Source organism: Lytechinus pictus, chromosome 18, assembly GCF_037042905.1.
Source record: "Lytechinus pictus isolate F3 Inbred chromosome 18, Lp3.0, whole genome shotgun sequence".
NCBI lineage: Eukaryota > Metazoa > Echinodermata > Echinoidea > Temnopleuroida > Toxopneustidae > Lytechinus > Lytechinus pictus.
This window is the reverse complement of record NC_087262.1, coordinates 5,580,282-5,603,232: the sequence shown is the minus strand read 5'-3', so window position 1 is coordinate 5,603,232 and position 22,951 is coordinate 5,580,282. Positions and strand designations below refer to the sequence as shown.

At 35.7% G+C, this 22,951-nt stretch overlaps 1 long non-coding RNA gene across 1 annotated transcript; it reads right to left on the bottom strand.

The window, feature by feature from the left end:
* Window positions 1-1,987: 1,987 nt before the first annotated feature.
* LOC135157501 (uncharacterized) lies at window positions 1,988-10,842 on the bottom strand. Its single transcript, XR_010296498.1, has 3 exons — window positions 10,746-10,842; window positions 4,666-4,793; window positions 1,988-2,068 (listed from the first exon to the last, which is right to left on the bottom strand). It is a non-coding gene; the product is annotated as an uncharacterized LOC135157501 (long non-coding RNA).
* Window positions 10,843-22,951: the final 12,109 nt, after the last annotated feature.

Sequence of the window (22,951 nt, the reverse complement as noted above, 5' to 3'; positions counted from 1 at the left end):
CCCCGGGTAATTTTTTCCGGATCTAATCATCTTTCAGGTTAAAAAAAATGTGGAAAGAATTATTAAGGTTGAATTTTCAGTGGAATATTAATTAGACATACTGTCAGAATCATCTTGAATCGGCATGATTCGGGGTTACTGTGGCCCCTACTGGTTAATAGGCCTATAAGATAATCCATAATCCCTTACATCATCTACCTTGATAAAACTTATAAGATCCTTATCCAGGATATTCACGAGATTAAGAAAATCTCCTTGAAATGGAATTCAAGGAAGAAACACAATCAGTGCCCAGTATAAACTCAAAGTAGTTGATCAGAATTTTTTTTTACAATTAATTGCAGGGACCACAATGTATTAATAATCATGAAGGTAATTGTAAGATCGGTCACTACAGCTTTGTGTACACTCTATTTCTAAGAATTTAAAATAAATCCAGATCGGCTGTGAATAGTGACCAGCCGAATATTAGATTTATCATTTAAACCTTGTTGATTTAAATATAAATCTAAAAGATTTTAATTTAAATCTTTGAGATTTAAAGTGAATCCTAAGATTTAAAATAAATTCAAAATTCGGCTGGTCACGATTCGCAGCCGATCTGGATTTATTTCAAATCCTTTGAATTTAGAGTTGTAATACAGGACCAAGAATAGCAACCGAAATGATGAAACAGTGTGATTCATTTCTTGTGTTTGTCAAAGGTTTAATCATTTGTTGTTCAACCATAGGATTTGATACCCTGAAAGAGAGGTCATGTCTGGGTCAAGACGAAGTTGTTTTTGTTTTGAAAGGGTCTGTGCACATATGTAGCCTGGTGGATCGGACTCTCTATTACAAACACGGATTGTCTTCGGACCGGTACTTCTCCTCTGTGGTAAGGGATTCCTTGATGCACACGATATACCCACTGATTGGCTCCAACTTCTCAGGTAGCGGATTCAGTCCAGGAACGCTGGCTAACATATGAAATCCAAGCCAGGTTCCTGAAGGCTCCATGGATGGCATATTCACCAAGGCTTGTCCGATTCGTCAAGTTTTACCCGTTGCTTGATTTCTGATTAACAAGTCATATCAGACATAGGGCCTTGTCTAAAGGCAATATGAAATGGAGCTTGTGGTATCAAATGGGCAATTCCGTAAAATAATCAACCTTTTTGTACATCTGCCCCCCATTTTTCTCAGGTTTTACTTCACTTCATAAACTGACCAAGTCATGATCATTTGAGAGCAATACAGACCGTCATAGGAACCAGAAATAAGAGAGAGAAAATTTCATGAAGGTCTCACCTATATGGGGTTGGACATACATACATAGAATTGCCCAAAGACTTATTAACTTTAGGAGAATGAAACCTTTGGAACAAGACAGCGTGTGTGAAAAAAGAAAAATCAAAGAAAAATCAAAGAAACAGATCAACGAAAGTTTGAGAAAAATCGGACAAATAAGAAAGTAATGAGCATTTGAATATTGCGATCACTAATGCTAGAGATCCCCAAATTGGCAATGCGGCACTATGTATGATGTCACTTGTGAACAACTCTCCCCATTACTTTAGTATATATTTCACTTAAATTGCCTCTTTTATCACATCTATCAGTAGATCATGTGTTCTTTCTATAGGAGGGCATGTAATACAGATTTTTAAAGATTACATCATTGATAAAGAGTTTGTATCACCATAAGAAAAAGCAGAAAGAGACATTTTGAGGGTATTTTATAGTCCATCAAAGGGAAAGTTGTTCACATGTGACATCACACATCCTTGTCGCATTGCCAATGGGAGGATGTCCATTGCATAAGTGATTGCAATATTCAAATGCTCATAACTTTCTCATTATTTGTCAGATTTTTCTCAAACTTTCTTTTTTCTTATTCTTTGATTTTTCTGTTTCGACACAAGCCTACTTGTTCCAAAGGTTTCATTCCCCTTTAACTGTCTGTTGTTATAATATATGTATGTAAAAGGATGTAAGAACTAACCTGCTTCTTGGTAGGTACATGGCATGGTCTATAAACACAGAGCCCGACAGGAGGATGAACCAACATGTACTCAGGTCGTCTCGGCTGTAAAACAACAAGAAAAACAAAAACATGACAAAATATATCAAACATACAACAAATTCAGATACATGTTCATTCAATCTGATCAACACATGAGCGGCAACATGGTCTAGTGGTTAAGACTCGTCTTTTAATCTGAGGTATGTGGGATCGATTCCCAGCCATGGCGTGCTTTCCTTCAGCAGGAAATTTACCCACATTGTGCTTCGCTCAACCCAGGTGAGGTAGATGGGTACCGCAGGAAGTAACTCCTCGAAAAGGTGTGAGCACCGGAATCAGACTAGCAATAGCCAGGGTAATATAGGAGCGCCTTGAACACCTAGCAAGGTGGATACGTGCACTATAAAAATCCTATTAATTGTGAGAATTTTGCCCTTCATTGCAGCAATAATCTTTGATTGACAACAATACATGATCGTGCACTGAACATTTCCTCTTTGATAAATATGCCTGTCTTAAGTTATCTGAAGGCATCTATAGGCTAAAGGCTAAGAATATGAATGGCTTGTTCGTTCCAAAGATAATAATTAAGGCAAGGGCTTAGGGGCCTTAATTGTCACTAAAACATATTTGGACTCCTCGCAAAAATCACAAGACAATGTCTGGAAATAGGCTATGGCCAGGTGTGAAAGTTCTTTAATCTGATTGGCCAGGATTAAAATAGATCTTTCTAACTCTAGTGCAAGCATGTTAACTTTATCCAATAAACTTGATATAAATATGAAAAGCAAGCCTCCAGGCTACTGCTTATAAAACTTGTAGAATGAATTTCAAGCAGAGTCATGTTCACATGGCATGTCACTCATACTTTTAAACTTTACAAAACTTCCAAGTTATAAATGCCTATCTACTGAGATACATGTAGAAAATATCATGTTTCACAAATTGTTGTCTCTTTCTGTGTACTACATGTAAATATGAAAATGAATTTACTGCATTTTCAACTTAAAGTGGAACCGCTCCTTAAACTTTAAACCGCTCCTTAAACTATCTTGGTACTTTGTGTTTAACTCTTCGAGCCATCTCCCATTTCCTGAAAGTGACAAATATATTCAACCCACGATTGTGGCAGGTTTGTTTTAGAATTCAGTGTAGGAGATAGTTATTTGTAGACGAAAGAAAAAAAATTATCATACAAACATGATTGAGAATTCCAATCTCAGACAGATAGGAAGATAATCACGAGAGTTCATTGATGTTGCTAGAACATCTCAGAATTTAGCTTGCCGTAATATCTTCCAGTGTGTCGAGATTAGAAGTAAAATCTGAAAATATGTTTGAATGAAAATGCATTTTGACACATGATTTGTCACACAATTGCTCTATTGCTTGAACATCATGGCAATCTCAATCATGTTCATGATGACATCACCCTACAAAATGAACAGATTTAATTGTGTGTTTCAAAGGTGACATTTACTCATGAGGTCAAACTGTGCGAGAACACTGCACAAAAAGTTTGCATTTCTGAGCTAAAACTTACACCCAAGCAATCAAAGATTTGCCACTAACTAGTAGCAATTTGAATCATTTTTGTACGATGACTAAAGTTTGCATTTCTGAGCTAAAATTTGGTATGAACGCACCCGAACTTGCCAAAGTCATTGATACATCTCTTATCCCTTGTTTCCCCAATTAAAGCTAATTAGTAATATCTGCGTGAGTCAGACATAACTTCTACAAGGAACTACATGTACATGTAGTTCCAGGGACGACCTATCTTCCTTCATCAACGTCATTCCCTCTGGCAAAGAATATTACATGCATAGTATGAACTTGTCGATGCATTAGTCAGTGAAGCCGTCAATCGTGAGGAAAGAGTCTGTCCGCTAACTGTCATCTTAATGACAGACAGTACCTTAACACGCTACATAAAAGGCGGCAAGTTTACGTTGATGACTGTGTAATTGTTCACAAAACACGCCGTTAATCAATTACTGATCGTAATGCCGTGTATTCTCACTGCGTTGTAACCAAGTTTAAACAATATAATTCATATTGGTTTTTTTTTAACTAACTACGGTAAATGAAGCAGTCAAATATCAACTTTTATTCTTCAAATTGGCAACATGTATATTCCGTTCGCTACAATATTTTTCTTTTAAAAGTTTAATGGAGAGTACTTGAGAAATGCCTTTTGAAGAAGTTAGAATTTTTTAAATGGGGAAGTGCACCCTGAAGATAAAGCTGGTTAAAATCAAAGAAAAAATAGAGAAAAATTTTGATGAAAAAAAAAAAAAAAGAAATTTAAGAAGTTTTTGATTTGCGATGTCATGTGCGAGCAATTCATATCACATGACATATGGAGAAGCTGCTCATCTGTGACGTCAACAAATCACATGTTTAAACATTCATAACTTCATTATTCTTTGGCGAATTTTCATCAAACATTCACCAATATTTTTCTCAAAATTTTCTGCTTTTATGAAAAATCTTTCATCAGAGTGAACTTCCCGTTTAATATTCTGTTTTCTTGAGAAAAAAACAAACAAACACTACATGTAACATTTTTTTCCTGTCCCACATCATGCATGAGCATGTATTTACAAGGGATTTTCTTGCAATTATTTCATAAGATGATAAAATGGATGAAAGCTTACCAATAGAGAATATCATTTGCTTCGTGACGTTCATATCGTACAGTTTTCGCTATCTCTCTGATGGCAGGTTCCCGTAATGACCGCAGCGCCTCCAGATCGTGGAGATGAGCAAATATACACTGAAGATCCTAGTAAAAAGAGTTGGAGAAGAAAATGAAAAGTGATTAGTATCTTGTACGTAATATATACATGTACCAATCAATTTGAAAGAAAGACTTACATTTAATTAATGACAAAGGTGAACTTTCAGACAATAACAAACATCGCGATAACTTGTAGGTTTTCATTCAAAGGCAAACTCAGTCAACAACAACTGGGCATTGTGGCCTACGCCTATAAGCCAAGCTACATTGTGGAATATATGAATTGATGCAGAGGTTTGAGGTTCAAGCCCTGGTCATGTCTTCCAGATGATGATGCTTGATATCAGTCTCAGACATGAATAATCATATCTCATTGATACATGTCTGGAAAATTCAATCACACACAAGCAATATTGATTTTAATAGACAGATAAATCAAATGAGCCTAACACTGACTTAAGATGTCCTGTTGCCAGGTCCGAGCTGAAGAAAATCCCCAAATTGGACCATAAATGCCCAAATTTGTCAAATCTCAATAATTTCTGTAAAAGTAAGGACATTTATCAAGGTTATTACCCAAAACTAGTTAATATGTGTTCGTTTGTTCACACCATACACAACAGATTTTTTTTTTTTTTTTTTTTTTTTAAGGTTTCGATGCAAAGTAGATTGGCAACACTACCGTATCATTGTATCGTTCAACCAACAAAGTAATGTAATGAATACATCGGTTGAATTGCGTAGGAAATGCGCTGATGTACATCCTATGATCTACAGTAGACTCTATCTAGATCGTATTAGCATATAGAGATATTAGTATATATATCTCTATGTATTAGCGTCATATTGAAAAATAACAAATCTTAGTGCCTTTCATCAAAACCTTCAAACATCCCCTAAACTGCATGAAAAATCCCCAAATCTATTTTAAACCCAAATATTTTTTTCCGTCCCCAAAGGATTCTCAAAATCCCAAAATTGGGGATGGAAATCCCCAAATGGCAACACTGCTAGGGCCAATTGTAACATTCATGTATAAAGAGAGTGAAAGCACAACATGGGCAGTATGCAAATTAGTGAGGCATTGACGTCACAGGCTTTTTTTTTTGTCAGTACAGTGTAGATGATAATATAAAAAACATAAAGACATTTAAGATTGGATATGTACAGTAGGCATATTGTTTATAAGATTCAATCTATGGAAGAAATTTGATTTTCATTGGTATTTCCATTTCAAACATAGAACATGCTTAATTCTCAAATGAATCGCTTCAAGTATCGACCAATCTTCAAACTTGTGTGAAATTTCATGCTAGACTTGTTTATATATTACATGTATATGTCTTTGCATGCGTATGTGTATGTTGTGCTAACATACATATTTGAGAGATTCAACACATCCCAGAAAAGGTCACACTGCAGTGACATTTGAATCACTAGAATAATTAGGTCACATTCCAATCTGAAATACATGAACATGTATATGAATATTAAATGATACTTGTGATGCATATTTATGTTCTAATAACAAATCCTGTTCAATGGCAGCCCGGGAGGGGGGGGTTCGGCAGTCACATATATTGGTGGTACGGGGACGTGCCGCTTTGATGACCCCCTTTGTCAGACCTAATTTTCAGTTCTCTAGATACTCCGAATGACAAAGATTCCATATAGAAACCGCCCCGCCCCGCCCCGCCCCGCTCGCAAGACCCCTGTTATGAAACATGTCAGTTCCCTAACCCTGCCAAAATTTCCAGGGCGAGCAATGCATGCGAGAGCTGCATGCACGGCGCTTCACAACTCCCTCTGATAGGAGCTCCATGCACGGCTAGCGCCCAAACATGCGCAGCGCTAGCGTGCACCGTACCCACTGTACCACGATCCCGTTCCGTAGACCCTGCTTTTTACACTGCCCGGTATATATTTAGTTCCCAAGACCCCATATTTTACTCTTGTAGTCAGTTCCTTAGACCCCCATTTCAGGGTTTCGTGAGGCACACCCCCATCAAAATGTAATTTGAGTACCCTCCCCCTCCCCCCCCCCCCCCCGGGAGTCCGAGTGGCAGGACATGGGATGGTTGGGTATTACCAGAGGGAGTAGGAGCATATGAGCAGCAGGAGCCTACAAGAACAGGGATTGCGGCATCAGTAGCAAGAACCGGGATCATCAAGAGCAACAGGAGCAGCAGCAACAGTAGGATCAGGAGCACCAACGGGAACACAAGTAGCAGCAAAAGTAGGGACAGTGATTTTCTGTTTTACCGGTAAACAAAACGGAAATTACCTTTGGTTCTTATTCATGTAAAAATTCATGGAATTCACCTTTGCAAAAACAGAATTCAGGTTTTTGCTGTGTGCACTTTCAGTGACAAAACGGAAAAGACCATTTTTTGAAACGGAAAATCACCGTCTCTACAAAAGCAGCAAGAAAAGGATCAACAGCAGTAAGCGTGAGTGGTGGAACCTGGGCCCCATCTAACGAAGGGTTGTGTTTGATCCGATCAATCGCAACTATGGACGGCCAGCACCCCCAGCATCTAAAATGCGAATTTGTTAAAATATTTTCTAGATATGATGTACATGTATATGCATACATTCATCATTCTCTTGTTGATTCAGTGTGATTCTCTTTGTTTACTGAGGAGATTGTGCAAATTTCCTGTAGAAAAAATTATGGTATGGATGGATTTCCACACAGTTGCCATCGATTGGATCAATCGTGGTCAATCATAACTCTTTGTAAGACAGGGCCCATGAGTAGGAGTAGCAGCAGCAGTGCACAGGGAGCAGCAGAAGGAAGGCCCAGTCTTACAAAGAGTTTCAATTGATACAATCAATCATAACTCTATGGAAATCCAACAGTGTCATACATGTAATTGTTTCTACAGGAAATATGCACAATGTCCTTTGTAAACAAAGAGAAGCACAGTGAAATTTCAAGAAAACAATGACTGCGTGAATATACATCAAAGCTGGAAAATATTTTGAACAAACATGCTTAATAGATGTTGACGTTGCTGGCCGTCCATGGTTGCGATTGATTGGATCAATCGCAACTCTTTGTAAGATGGCACCGGAATGAACCAGGAGCAGCAGCAGAATCTGCAGGAGCTGTAGCATAAATTGCAGCAGGATACTTCAATGTACATGTAGGTTGATTTGATTAGCATCGATCTAGGGTAATCTTGTAGTGACCCATGATGGGCATTCGACAACCTGGATTAATTAGCACTTATTATTAGCCAAAGTCTCAACGAAGATACACATAACTGTCAAACATCCTGTGACTACAACTTAGGCTAGAGTTAGGGTGCGTTTATCCGCCACTTTTTTACCCTAGAATCATGATTTGAATCATGATTCAAATCATGATTCTGCAGAATCACGATTGCGTTTAGTCGAAATTGAATATAATCATGATTAGAATCACAAACATGAAACACGAAAAAAGGGGCGTTTGGAAAGACGTTTCTGCAGAATCACGTACGAAAATGTTCGAATAAACGATATCGTGATTACAATCATGATTCTATGACGTCATTGTGTCGGGCTACTTTAGGTTTGACTCTTGCCAAGCTCAAGACGCGCTGCTCAGTGCATTTATACATAATATGATATGCATGCTTTCTGTGTTGGGCATCGCATCGTCCACTTCTTTTCATCTTTTTTTTTGGTCATGTCTTCAACTTCAAGTGAACTAGTAAATGAACTAACTGAACAGACAATGATATCAATTGTCGTTGAGTTAACAAGTGTCAATATGAAATTGGATCTACGCTAAAATTTACATCCGAACACAATTTTCGATAAACCGACAAGAAGAATAATAGGTAAACAAATTGTGGTATAATAGACTGAATTCGGAAGGTACAGGATTGATTTTTCGGGAGCCAAAACACGTGCGAAAAAAGTTGACCTAACTTCCTCTGTCAAACTGCGCTCTGTGATGCGCACTGGATCGGTCCGAATCCGAGGAAAAACGGCTTTAAAATGAAGGTCGTCTGAACGCTGATTCTGTGGTATTGTGATTCATGTTTGTGTTTTGAATCATGATTCAAATCATGATTCAAATCATGATTCTGGCTTGAGGTCGCATAAACGCAGCCTTAGACACTCATTCATTGGATGAAGCCTGGGAACAAGACTAGGCATTCCAGCGGTCATCCCATTCATACCTATGTCACCTACTATTGAGATATGAACTCCTGAGCACTTCCACAACACATCCCATTAGAGAATTCTGCCAGGCAGTTACAACGTAATTTACCATGTAATTTACAACCTACACAACTTTGAATGAATAGAGTTATAATAGTAGCTCTACTAGTACTGCATATATAGCTGTCTGCAAGAAGGCCTTAAAGTGATTGGTTAACATTGGTTTGACTTTAAAAAAATCTGAGCTAGAAGGTCACACTTGTCACCTGTGTCTGTGATATGTTACAAAAATGAAGCCCAGAAAAAATTGCGTTCGAAAATAATTATTTAGTGCTTCAAAAATGGAAATATAAAGTGACCGAAAACACCATCTTAATTTCATCCCATACACTTATGTGTACTATTCAGGCATCTATAAGACGCCTATTTACAAAATCGGGGTTTGCCTTGTAGTTTTAGCTTTTCATTTTTCATTCTCAATAATGGTTGTTTTCAGGGTTTATTAGTTCTAATACATGCACTTGTACACATGTTTCATCTTGGTTTGAGAATTTTTTTAATCGGCTGCTCACAAAGTTAAACAATACCTTTAATTGTCAATGTAGGCCTATATGTATACTCAAGAATCAAAACAAATAAGACAATTTCAGACAAAAACAGAAATTATAGAACTGGACTCTTTATCATTCTTTTTTTTTCAGGAGAGAAATGCTTGGCTTTCCATTTTGTTCTACAGGTAACCTTGCTGCTGTTCGATTTACTGCTCTACGTGTAGGCCCTATATGCCTACATGTATATCTATGGTATAATTTGAAACATGAATGGGCGAAAAAAAAAATGTTGAACAATATAGTTGTGTCACAATCGTTGCCCTTAATATCTCGGTTGACTTTTAAAACTGTTTTGGCAGTATTTCTGGGATACTGATACTTCACCATTTTCATCTTCTTCATTATATATATTTTTTTCATTTATAATTCTCATGTCACTGAGGAAGAGGATTTGTATATCATCATCATCATCATCATGTGCAATAAAGGATGTTCTTGTGTTTGTTTAAGTAGAGAATTATGAAAAACAATAAATTGTGAAATTCTAAAAGCAGGTGAAGAAGGGTATGCTCTAATTCTAATCTTTATAATGAAGACCATCTATTTCCTTCCACTCCTGTTGTACTAGTATAATTGTGGACGACGTAAAAATTGGGTAAATCCTCGTCTGTATTACTGGACATGTATCATAAGACAAAATGCTATTCATCAATAGAAAAGAGATACAAGTTGTTAGTTTGCCGACATTGTACGAGCATGGACCTACTATGGTACCAGGCAGCAGGAAGCCGGGGGAAGCCTTGAGATCATCAAGCCAGATGCATCTTGGGTAATTATTTGTGAGCCTTAATGAGCAATCAACCAGCACATACTCAGTCAGCGTCTCATTTTCCAACCTAGAGGACACTTGATACGTCAGACCAGCTTGCTTGCGGAGGAGAAGAGCTATTTTTTTTTACTGGTACATGCATGTTTGCCACCATGAAACCGGACAAACACAATATTCCCTACTGACAAGAGCCTAATTGTTCTTGTCATACACATATCTGTTCTTCCATCGACAATACGAATATAGTTCAATGAAAGAAAGTTTTGCAACAATAATCTCCTGTATTTTCAACAATTCTTATCCTTGATATATTGAATACGATCTGATCTATCTTCGCTTGGTTCAATGCGATTATATTTGACTTGCACTCCCCAAGAAGCACAAGCCATCCAGATTATGGTAAAACTCCTCTCACATATAATTAGAAAATAGAATAACTTCCTTTTAAAAAAAACTCACCTAAAATATCTATTCCACCTCAAAATGACTTGTATTTAACTCCTGATGGATACCAAATAGAAAATAAACTGACACAAAATTTTTAGCAGTCAGTCGCTGAAATCTAGAAACATTTCAAATCTCAGCTCTCCCTGAACTGTTACACGCCCCAGGGAATAGTTTGCAAAGATGTTACATAATGGGAGATTTTTTTATTCAAATCTGAACAAAAGTAAAAGAACTCTAAAGATCTTAAGTATCAATTCTTGTCCACTTCTCTTTCTATAAAAGAGTGAAAGCTCGAAGGCTCAAAACCCTCTCTTAGCTCCATGTTTAATGTTTTTCAGATGCTTTTATTCACTAGAAAGAGGATTTGGATGTAGTTTAGCATAATAATGATGCTGGCCTTCAACAAATCTCATCTTTGACAAAAAAAAAGTTTGTCAACGTGGCCTGGCCCTCGCAGAACCAAGGAAAATACATGTATATTGAAATTCATCTCGGCTAGATCAACCAGTAATCAATGCCAATCTAAATATGAATTTTGATTTACATACCGAGTTTTAATATCATAAAATGATTTTCAGTCAAGAAAGTGTTGAACATTCTTCATTTTCTTGACGGTTTCTAACTAAATCAAAAACAGTTTCAAGGAAATAAAGAAACAGGGTCATGACTCTGAGGGAAAATAGATGGCGATTTCATGGATTTAAAGCTGCAAAATGTGAAATTTCAGCAACTTTTGGGGAAGGTTTAACCCCCCCCCCCCCCGCACTGGATCTACATTCAGTTATTAAAAGCAGTAAAAAAAGGGGTAAACGTTAATGCTTTTAACGGTCATTTGAACAGTGTTTGAACGTTTCGACTCGGCCCAAATTTTGACAATTCCTCTTGACGGAATGTTAGAGTCGCTTTTGACATATACATGTAGGGCCTACTGTGCATGTATGGGAGTTGTTGTTATATCACATCCGACACCAGCAATAACATCAATTTTGACAGCGATAAGAACGCTCATCTTACGCGCCATGTAATGTACACGTACATGTATCCAAAAAGAAGAATTACATGTATCTCTTGCAATACTCTGTTTCTGAACATGATGCCAACTTTATATGCAGAAAAAAAAAGCTTTTTGTTATTTTTCATACAGCTTTTATGAAAATCATATACCTATAGTATGGCTTGTACAAATCATGCATACATGATTGATCAACTCATCCCAAGGTTTTCTTGTTATAAGAAATTAGCATGATTTCTACCAATCTACAATTTTGTGTATCAAGTTTATTTCTAAATTTCCACATACAAGTTATATGCTTTTTTCCATGACAATAAAAAGCCTCTACTTCCATAGATTAAGGAGGTAAAATCATGAGTGAGAACATCCATTGATTTTAATTATTTTTCTCATTATATGTATATATTCATTTCACAATATAAAACAAATGATGCATGTACATGTATAAGGCCTAGTATAGTACAAGTAGATGGTGTACAAGCTTCACGGCGCTTGTCCTATGAAGTTTGTTGTTTTCTGTCATTGCTTTATACACATTTTGAATTAACTTCATTTTTTTAATCTTGAGAATAAATTCCCAATTCGAACAAGCTGTGGGCCTTCTTTTATCCTCTTGAAAACAGCTAATACAGACACAGTCTTATTCAGTCAACATATAAAGCTGCTTAACTCCTTGAAAGAGCCCCAATCTGGAGTAATACATTTGCCTGAGTTGTCAGCAAAGATATGAATACTTTTCGTGTTTGTAAACTGTTCAAATAAAGCACAGCTTAAAAATCAAAGAGATTTTTTTTTAAAGGGGACAAAAAAGTTTCTCTATTCTCAATGGTTTGAAATCAAGAGCCCAGGGCCCCATTGCATAGAAGTTTAACTTTGGTAACTCTGCCATCCAACGGTAACAACCATGGTAGTGCTGATCAACAGCCAATCAATATCAAGGATTCCATGCAAGTTACTATTTGAAGACAAAGATATCATAATGGTAACTATTATGCAATGGGCCCAGTTTTTCTGTTTAGAAAAGACCGGCTTCCATATTGGGGAAACCACACTGACACATGTACAATCACATTCTTACATACATGTATCTATAATCTAGGCATGAAAATATAACATATATGTGGTCTTGTAGACGTATATTCCACACGATTTCACTTTAATATCGTGAGTTTATTCCTTATATGATCTAATAATCATCACGAGGAAGGTCAAGATATTAACACATGTATTTCAGGGCCATCATTATTTCTTCATCCATTTTTTGTTGTTGAAAGAACATATTAAAAGCATACGTGTGAAATGGATGATAATTGGTAAAGATTACCATAATACAATCAGATTAAAACCATCAAAATAAATCCTGGCATATTGTTTCTCATTAACTTGCTAATACTAAAAAGGAGATTCCTTCTCTCAAAACATTCTGTATTCATTACGTCTTCAATGCATCGAGCAAAAGTCAACACAAATAGAATGTCACAGAAGTGAGCTTAGCATTTTGAAACAAATCTAATAATCACTGACTGGATGATTGGTCATGTTGTAATATTGTGGATATTTTTAGATGATATTTTGCAGTGTTTTTCCCCTTCCTAGTCCGGGGAACGTTAATGAGAAAATCATGGTACTTGTTCAATGAAGGATGCAGCAATCCAAGATTACGACTATTGGATGGCACTAACAAAATATTTACACAAGATTTTCCCAAGTTCATGTACAAGAGATGCTCAGCCCAATTCACATTGTGAAAAATGGCTGTATACAAAATGATAAATGTATACCCAAATTCAGCAGAGAAAATTTAAAATACTATGGGTGTTCACACAAGGTCATCACAGACCAGAGCGCCTGCTAATGAAAAAATCCTTTAAAAAATGCTTTGAGGCAGCTATCTTTTCTAGAATCCCTTCAAGATATGCCAGAAACAATATTCAAGAATATTTGTAAAATCAATCTTCAACAAAATAATATTTTCATTTACCATATAATGCAATGAAATGCTCATTGCACAAAAAGTGAAATGAAAGTAAAACATCTTCTGCATGGCTAACTAAAATTCCAGCGTTCTTCATCTGAGTTTCACTAAAGAACTTCTCTGGTGAGAATGGCACTGCATGTATCCTAGCTTTTCAGAATTAATCGCAGAGGAACCGAAGTGATCTGTGACCACTTTGGTTTTTGCTAAGATTGTGTTTTTTCTAAATTCAATCATGCTCATGATATTAAGATGACAAGCTTTAGAGGAGCCCACATTTTGCTTCTTATAGATACACATGTACTGTATGAAGTCGACCAAACCCAAGGGGGACCGTCGGGGGTATATTTTCAGAAAAATATTCAGCTCTGTACACTACATTACACATTCCCTTATTACATTCAATCATGAATTTGCCAGAAGTACTTGTTTGACGTTTACACTGCATGTCTTCGTACATGCTTTTTATACTGCATGTTCCCAACTTTCCTCATTCATGCCCTCTCATTCCTGATGTACCTATTTGGTCCTCCTTTTTATTGTCTTTGACATGACTCCAAAACATATTGAAAATTTTATTTTCAATATGTTTATGAATGCAATATTCAATGGTTTTCCAGCAAGCGGCTTGGGAATGTCTTCCTGTATCCATTCTTTGCGTACAAGCTGACCATTTTGTTTTTATAAATTTGCAAGCAACAACCAATGAGTAGAGCCTACATGTACATGTATAAACAGAAATAAAAGAAATCCCCAGAAATTGGTTGTAATGTGTGTACATGTCATCATGGCTCAGCTTTCTTGGAATAAAATGTTGTCATTATATGCCTATGTTATTGTTAGTGTATTTGCTCCTAGATATTGTATAAATATAACAGAAATACTATTTGTACATGAAGGTATAGCCTACATGTACTTCCAATTTAATGCTACGACATTTTCACATAGCAATCCTTTATTTCATTTGCAAGATAATAATCCTTTCAATAATAAAGTTATTTTCTATCACACAATTCAACTACATGTATCAATTGCCATGGAATGTGTAATATTTCACAGAACCAAATGTATATCCAGCAAAATGAAATAGTTCATTCCTAAATTCAATCTTTATTATCGTCAAGAGCAATGTATATATCTCTCACTTGTCTCCATTAAAATGTTTGTTTATAAGTTGAGAATCTTATTCATCCCCATAAATTTGTTATTGCTTCCAGGGTGCAGTAAGGGGTAGGCCTACAAGTATCGCTTTGGGAATTCAACTTTTGTCACATTTTAAAGGAGATGGCCGATGTGAAATACAGGACTAAGTAATTTGCTTATCACGAGGAAGCTAGAAACAGTGTAGATCTAAACATATCTTTATCTTATTTTTACTATGAACCCAAAGTGTTATCTGGTCATTTCATGTTTTATATTTTAATACTGGTACTTTGACTATTGCAAAAATTGTATTTTTTTAATTTCATAATTACGGTCAGTAATCGAAATTATTAATTTGCCGAATTAATACAGACACATATAGAATTATACATTAAAATGAAAGGTCACACACCATTATTGGCATGAGCTAGGCTCGTCTCAGACATATTTTTTTCTTCTCTTATAAGTTAATAGGGTCTACATGTATGTTACCAGACTAATCTCCGGTCTTCTTTGAATTGCGAGTACTATGCAATTTGCTATCAGCCTAGTCTGAGAATTCAGACTTATACATATAAGCAGCAACCTTCATTTTTGTTTTGTACTTGTACGTGTATCGTACATGTTAAACTTATCAAGAAGCCCTGGGATAGCATGATATATTGTAGAGTTGACATCAACGTTAAGCATTCCCCTGTCATCATAACGATAAATCAGAGATCAAAGCTAACTGTGCATGGAGGAGGGCATAACAAATAAACAAGATGGTTTGATTTATGGAGGATGCATGCAAGAATGGATGCCCTAGTACAACCCGTCTATGGAGCAACCTGAATTGATATAGCAATGGAATAATGAATCATATTAAAGCTAGTATGAATGAAATTTCTTGTCAATTACAGAGATCTATATGGAGATACATGTGGCAGGGCCCATTTACACTACCCCATTTTCAAACATTGTATTCAACTTTTATTTCATGTACATGTACATGTAACCATTTGAAGCCCACTGAAGTGACTGCCAGTCGTTATGGCATAAGAATTCACGTTACATAATTATTTGAAATTTTAAAAACTGAAAATTTGTTTTATCCTTCAGTTGGATTTGGAATAAATTAATGGATTTGGACTCTTGGAGTGACATTTATACTAGTGGGAAATAAAATGGTACCGAAAATTAAAGAGTATAGATTAGGGCAGCATTTTTTTCCCAGCAAATTGACAGGATTACCATGGCCTAGCAGATGAAATAACTAGCTATATGTGACACAAGCCAAACATGAAAAATGTAGTAAAATGAAAGTCAAACAGGCTGATGACATCATTTTTCTTTCTTTCTTTTTCTCCCCCCCCCCCTCTTTTTTGGCTTGACAAAAACTTGTTGAGTAAAAATGTTGCAGATGACCTCAATTTGTAACTACTCTGAATGTTTCCATACATACATGTATGATATATCATTTATGGCCATACATGTATATATGTAGGCCTACATGTACATGTATCTGCCTGCATGTACTACAGGAAAATATCATCACCAAGATCTGGGGTATGGTCATACATTTATTTCTTCTAAGAATACTCAAAATGGTAATTACATTTGAAACATGGGATCCTTGGTTTTGATTGGCAATTGACTCATGTGGAAGTTTACATGTGTACCATTCATAGCAAAGTTACCATTAATTGTAGGCCGTATATTTTTATCCCGGGGGGAGTCAAATGTATTGCTGTACACATGCGTGACCAAACTATTTCCAAACAACCCCTAAACAAGTTTTTCCCTGTGTGCAAAATAACCTCCTAAACAAGTTTTTTTGCGGGCTTTATTTACACATTTTTGGCCCCTAAACAATTTGTCGCCAGAATATGACCCCGAGGAAAAAGCATGCGGAAAAAACAAATCCTAAACATGTTTTACTAGTCTTAAAAAAATCTTTGGAAAAATATATATACCCTAAATACGTTTGATCCTGCGATTGACCATTGACCAGTCTTTCAAAACCACCCATTTTACAAAAAATCTGTCTTTTTGATACCCTAAATGAGTGCACGCGCGACCCACGTCCAAAACTGAAAAACACCCCTTTAAAACATTTCTTTTTTTGTCACGCATATGTACAGCAATATATTTAACTGCCCCCCCCCCCCGGATTTTTATACATCATGCCCCAGACTGTGTTAATAGCTCCAAGATGGGATCAACAAATTCAGATAAATTGTATAGGCCTACCTGCACAATGTGCATGGATTTTATGTATAGACTGTATTACCTTTGCATCAATGAGCAGAATTTGATGTTTTGGCCTACTTGTAAACAAGTTCTTGAGAACAACAGTGTCCTCAAGGGTATGAATGACCAATGCAGTTTTTATAGTCTGTGCCTATAGTCTACTAACATTCAAATTGCAGTCCTCTTTTAATAAGAAGATTAAAGGATTAAAAACACTAGTATGTCTACTATATCTGCATACAGTTAAGATTCACAATACAGTAGCTAATCTTCATTGTGTAGTTTTATACAGTATGAGATAGTTTAAAGTAATACATGTACGTGGGTTGATGTACAAGTACCGGTACATGTACAGGAGTTTATAGTACTAGGCCCTACACTTCTTTTTTTTATGAAGGTAGAATTTTTCTATATTTTCATATGCGTACGAACTAGGGCTTGGCTTATGTGTACACGTCTATGGGGACCAAGAGTGATACTTTGCAGGCACGGATCCAGCGTTGAAATTTTACTGGGTGCTATAGGATCCTGCATTTTTTAAAAGGGGTGGCCACATTTTACCCGGCGGAAATTTGACAAGCAAAAAAAAAAGGGTTTTCACCTACATAAAGGTCAATTTGTCTCTCTTTTTTTTTTAATCCTACAGCCACAGCCATGTCTCTATACTCTGTGATATTTCAATTTTACAAATCAATTCACGTATGCTTTAAGATAATTTTCCTTCTAAAAATAAAACTTTGGATATTTTGTATTGTCTATTCTATATATAAACACATAACGATAAAGTTCCCCTCTAAATATACAGCTTTTGATGTTCCTACTGTCACTAATATCATAAGAGTAGATGTTTTCCCCACATTTACTGTAAATAGTCACTTATTTCCACAGGCAAAACCATGTCCACTCCCACTTGCTGCTACCCCAATTCATCACTTATTCCTCACTTTCTTTTCAATCCGCCCACTGTTTTTTTCTACCCATCCCATACACATGTACGTTTTTCCCCCTCTTCAATCCTCCCTGATCAGTTTCACGTTACCATGGCAACAGGAGTCCATGGGTCAGACGGTAACAATGCATCCATTTCCCAAGCTGAACTCATATTCCCCAAACTTTTTTTTTCCATTCTATTCATTTGCTTTCAGACTACAGATCTATACCGATGGAGTGAGTTGTAATTATTTCTGACTTTGGAGTATATTGTATTGAATCAATTTATACCGAGATGCCACTTTTGGTTTCATGCCGTGTATAAAATCGCATCAATTCAATTATGGCTTCTTTGAATTCAACAATTCATTTACATGTACATGTGATTCAAACTCCACTCCCCCACTCAAACTAAGGACAATATAAAAGGATGCATAAAGATTGTTTGTTACCTTTTTTACCCTATAATCACATTTTTCAGAGATGTTGATAAACCATGGTTGCATTTTATCAATATTTTTGTTGGCAGCAAACATAAAAATCTTTCAAAATGCAATCACAAATACAAAAAAGGATGCATTTTAAAAGGTGATTCGGAAGAACAACACTATGGAGTGACTTCCCCTGCAGTTGTCTAGGAGAGAAATTTATGAATATACTACCATAAAAATTTAAAACATGTGTAATGTAGGAACATTTGTTAAAATACATGTATGAAAGAGGAAAATCCTAAATGTGAGAGACTTCGTGTATTAGGGGTGGATCCACGATTTCCAAAGGGGGGGGCACATTTTCCTCAGGGAAAATTTGACAAGCAAAAAAATAGGTTTCTAACCCAAACTTAAGGGTATTTTATCCACGAAAAAAACCCAGCATTTTTACATAACACGTTTTAATTGTGCCTCTCAAAAGGGGGAGGGGCACTGCCGGCTTTGCCCCCCCCCCCCTTGGATCCGCCAGTGATGTGTATGGAAGCCCACATGAACACATGTGCAGTACAGTACAGTAGCTCTACAGGTGAGAATGTGTGAATATCATAATGTATATATGGCAAGGATGATCTCATCTGTTATAGCTTGGTCAATATAATCTTCTCCCTTCTTATATGAATTCCCTGCTCCAATGAATTCCACCTGATCGATCCAGCTTGTTTGTGTGGATATAGATATTTGCTGACAAAAATAATGATAATGATATTACTTTATACATTGTAACTGTAGATTCATTTTTAATGCTACAGTGTATTTATAAAACTGTTAATTTTTAATAACTGTTGGAGTTACAGGGCCAGGGAGGTGTTTCACAAAGTATTTTAAGTTTTAAAGATCAAGTCCATCCCAGAATAATGTTGATTTGAATAAATACATGTAGACAAAAATCAAACTAGCATAATGTTGAAAATTTCATCAAAATCGGATGTAAAATAAAGTTATGGCATTTTGAATTTTCACTTATTTTTCACGTAACAGTTTATATATGCACAACTCAGTGACATGCTAACGAGACAGTCGAATATGTCCATCACTCACTACTTCTTTTGTTTTTTATTGTTTGAATTATACAATATTTCATTTTTTACAGATTTGACCATAGGGACCGACTTGACTGAACCATATAGTATTAAACAATGCTAATTCCACATGTTCAAGGAGGAATTAATCACTGTTTCACTTGACAATGAGGAGAAAATGAGAATATTTCATATTTCATATAATAAAATACAAAAGAAATAGTGAGTGGATGACGTCATCAGTCTCCTCATTTGCATACCGACCAGGATGTGCATTAAACTGTTTTGTGAAATTAAGCGAAACTTTAAAATATCATAACTTTCTTATTTTACATCCGATTTTGATGAATTTTTCAGTGTTATGCTTGTTGGATTTTTCTCTTTTTATTCAAATCAATTTTTTTGGGGGGTGGACTTGTCCTTTAAAAGGCTATTTATTTTTCTTTAAATAACTGTTGGGAGTCACAGGACCAGGGACGTGTTTTACAAAGCTGTTTTTATGACTGTTTTTAACGACTGGTGACACATTGTTGAGCTAATTTTTTTTCCTGCTTGAATTTGCGAGTGACTTTTCTATCATCCTAATCAAATTTGACAAAATTATATACTTTCCATTCCAGCACTTTTTAATAAAAAAAATCAATCTCCACAGAAGGTAATCAAAATGACTGGAAAGTAAATTTGCAACGGTTACTGCTTAAACTTTGTTCGATTTTCTGGATTGATAGGAAAATCAATGAATAACAGTGTTTGAAAATAATTCTGATTTTGTTTTCAACTATTTGGTAATGTAACATGTACATGTAGTATACTCATCATATTTATGGTAATATACACCTACATGTACATGCAGGCCTTCATGTGTCAGTCAACCTTACAAGCATGCGTGTGTACATTGCAATCAAACAAGTCCACACAGTAAAAACGCTGTTCAAGATTTTATACATCGCTGTTTACTACATGTATATGAACCTTACAGTATTTGTTTAACCGTTTAAACAATCATGTTTAATTTATTGACAATTAAATATTGAAAATTAAACTTTGTTGCTTAAGATTTAAACAGTTGTTTAAACTGTTTAAACAATTACTGTAAGGTTCATATAGTAAACAGCGTTGTATAATTTTTTTTTTACTGTGCAGTAGATGCATGCATACATGGTATTAAAACTACAGTCCACCCATCTCGAGAGGAAAAACAACTCGCTAATCAATACCAATAATTGATCCATGCACACATCACAGAAGGTATAAATCCTAAATCCCCTCTCCCTACTCTATAGTGGTGGGTGGCGATAGACGTGTTCCCTATTATAATCCACGTCTTTCCTGCATGTATTCTCTTATCAACAGGTGTATTGTTAGATTCCAAAGGAGTTTGAATTATCATATTATATAGATACCATATTTTGTTTACTTCAGGTGTAGAGATGCATTGATTCATGCTGCTGTATTTGTTGTGGAAACATTATTAACATCTTCATCACACTTTCATTAACTTTGGTACAATAATCCCTGAGCACTAAAATTCACTGGTATACTGGATTTTTGTTTTTATATATGATATGAAATGAATAAAATTACACATGCATCTATAAACATGTATTTCACATTTTTATGAAGTTTTATCTTTTTTTTTTTAATGTTATATAAAATGAGTGGCAAAATTAATTTCCATGTACGTGTAAGCATTCTTGAGAAATACTGTAGCCTACATGTACATGTATGTATACAATACAGGAAATCGCATGAATTATAATATGGGAACTTGTGTACAAAGACCACAAAATTGAAACCAGAAAAGTAGTCTTGATAGTCGAGTGGTCTCAGCTAAACCATATAGATGTAGACCATACAAACTTAAATTCACAAATCAAACTACAACATTTCCCATACATTTACATGTATCCCCAACTTTAATGTTATGTTCATTTATCATGTTTTTATGCACCCTCACTTCGCATCATAGCAAGTGACGACAACAGCGGTGGTGTAACGATAGCTTGCAGTGTCGACTCTCGCTCAACGCCACATGGAACTTCATTATCTCAGCCTGGCACACATATTTTTACCAATCGACGAATTGAAGGTGTTTCATTATAGTATCCCCTCCAAGCAAGCCTTCCACAGGTATACCCATACAAGATGCTTTCACATCATACATCCTTCGCACAAAAATAATTTTGCCATACACCCCTGTAGATATCTTTCTCTTGTATCTGTGATCATATTTTTCCTTCTTTCTGTAGATTATTTAAGCCTGACATACATTTATTTTATGCACATGATAGTTTGAATATTTCAAGAAAAAAATAACAAAAGGAATCATGCAAATATTTCTTTTTAATTCAAATAATAGAAGAAATAATACTTTTCAAACATGATTCTTTCATCAAGAATCAATAATTTGAATGCAACAAATATCTCAATCATGTGAGACATTACTATCAGCGCCAGCGCCCACCAAGGCCAATGCTGGGGATCAAAAATTAAATTTGAAATACTGGTTTATGCATCTACATGTACATGCACATGGAAGATGGTGATGTTCTGAAAATTATAATGTGCAATAGCACATCCAGAATGTAACTAGAATTTAAAACCTGAAATTAAAAACAATTAAAAATCTAATACCGTACTGTACATGTATACATGTATGTGCAAGTCTCCTTGCAGAAATTGCTTCAAAACATAGTTTTGTACAATTCATAATATCAAAAATTAGAATTAGTATGAACACATCCACAGAGAGCATACTTGACAGAATTAAGCGTATATATTTCATGATTGTTGAGAATAGTGTGAAAGCACCAACTGCATATACACTGATGCCTGACTCACCTTTACTTATTGAGACTACTTATTTCTTTTATCCTTTCAATAGATTTACTCACTCAACGGACTTGCTTTATCCATGTCTTTTGAGGTCAAGTTTTTTCTCCATCGCACAAAATTGAGTAAAGCAAAGAGCATTCAGTAGTTTCAATTCCTGGGTTATTGCTGATTATCTAGGGTCACTATCAAAAGCTTGCAAATACTTGACAGTTTAATACTTTCTTTCAAAAATGTTGAAATTTGTGCAAGTGCAGCTACATGTGAGTTAAGCATAATACCACCCCATGTTAAAAAAAAATGAAATAAACAGTAAAGGCATCATATTTACATACATGTATAGTGTAAGAACAGCACAAAGGGGCCGATATTCAGACCCATTTCAATTAAATGAACACCTTGTCATCGGTTTAACCCCTAAAAATATAATCCCATCCTGAAATGGTTCTATTTGGCAGACTTTGAGCAGGCTTTCATTTCGGAGCAGATAAAAGTGGAGGAGGAGGAAGATGCATGGATATCCACGACTTTGGCGATCGGAAGATGGTGAGAGCAGATGTGAGATCATTGAAACATGAAGATGA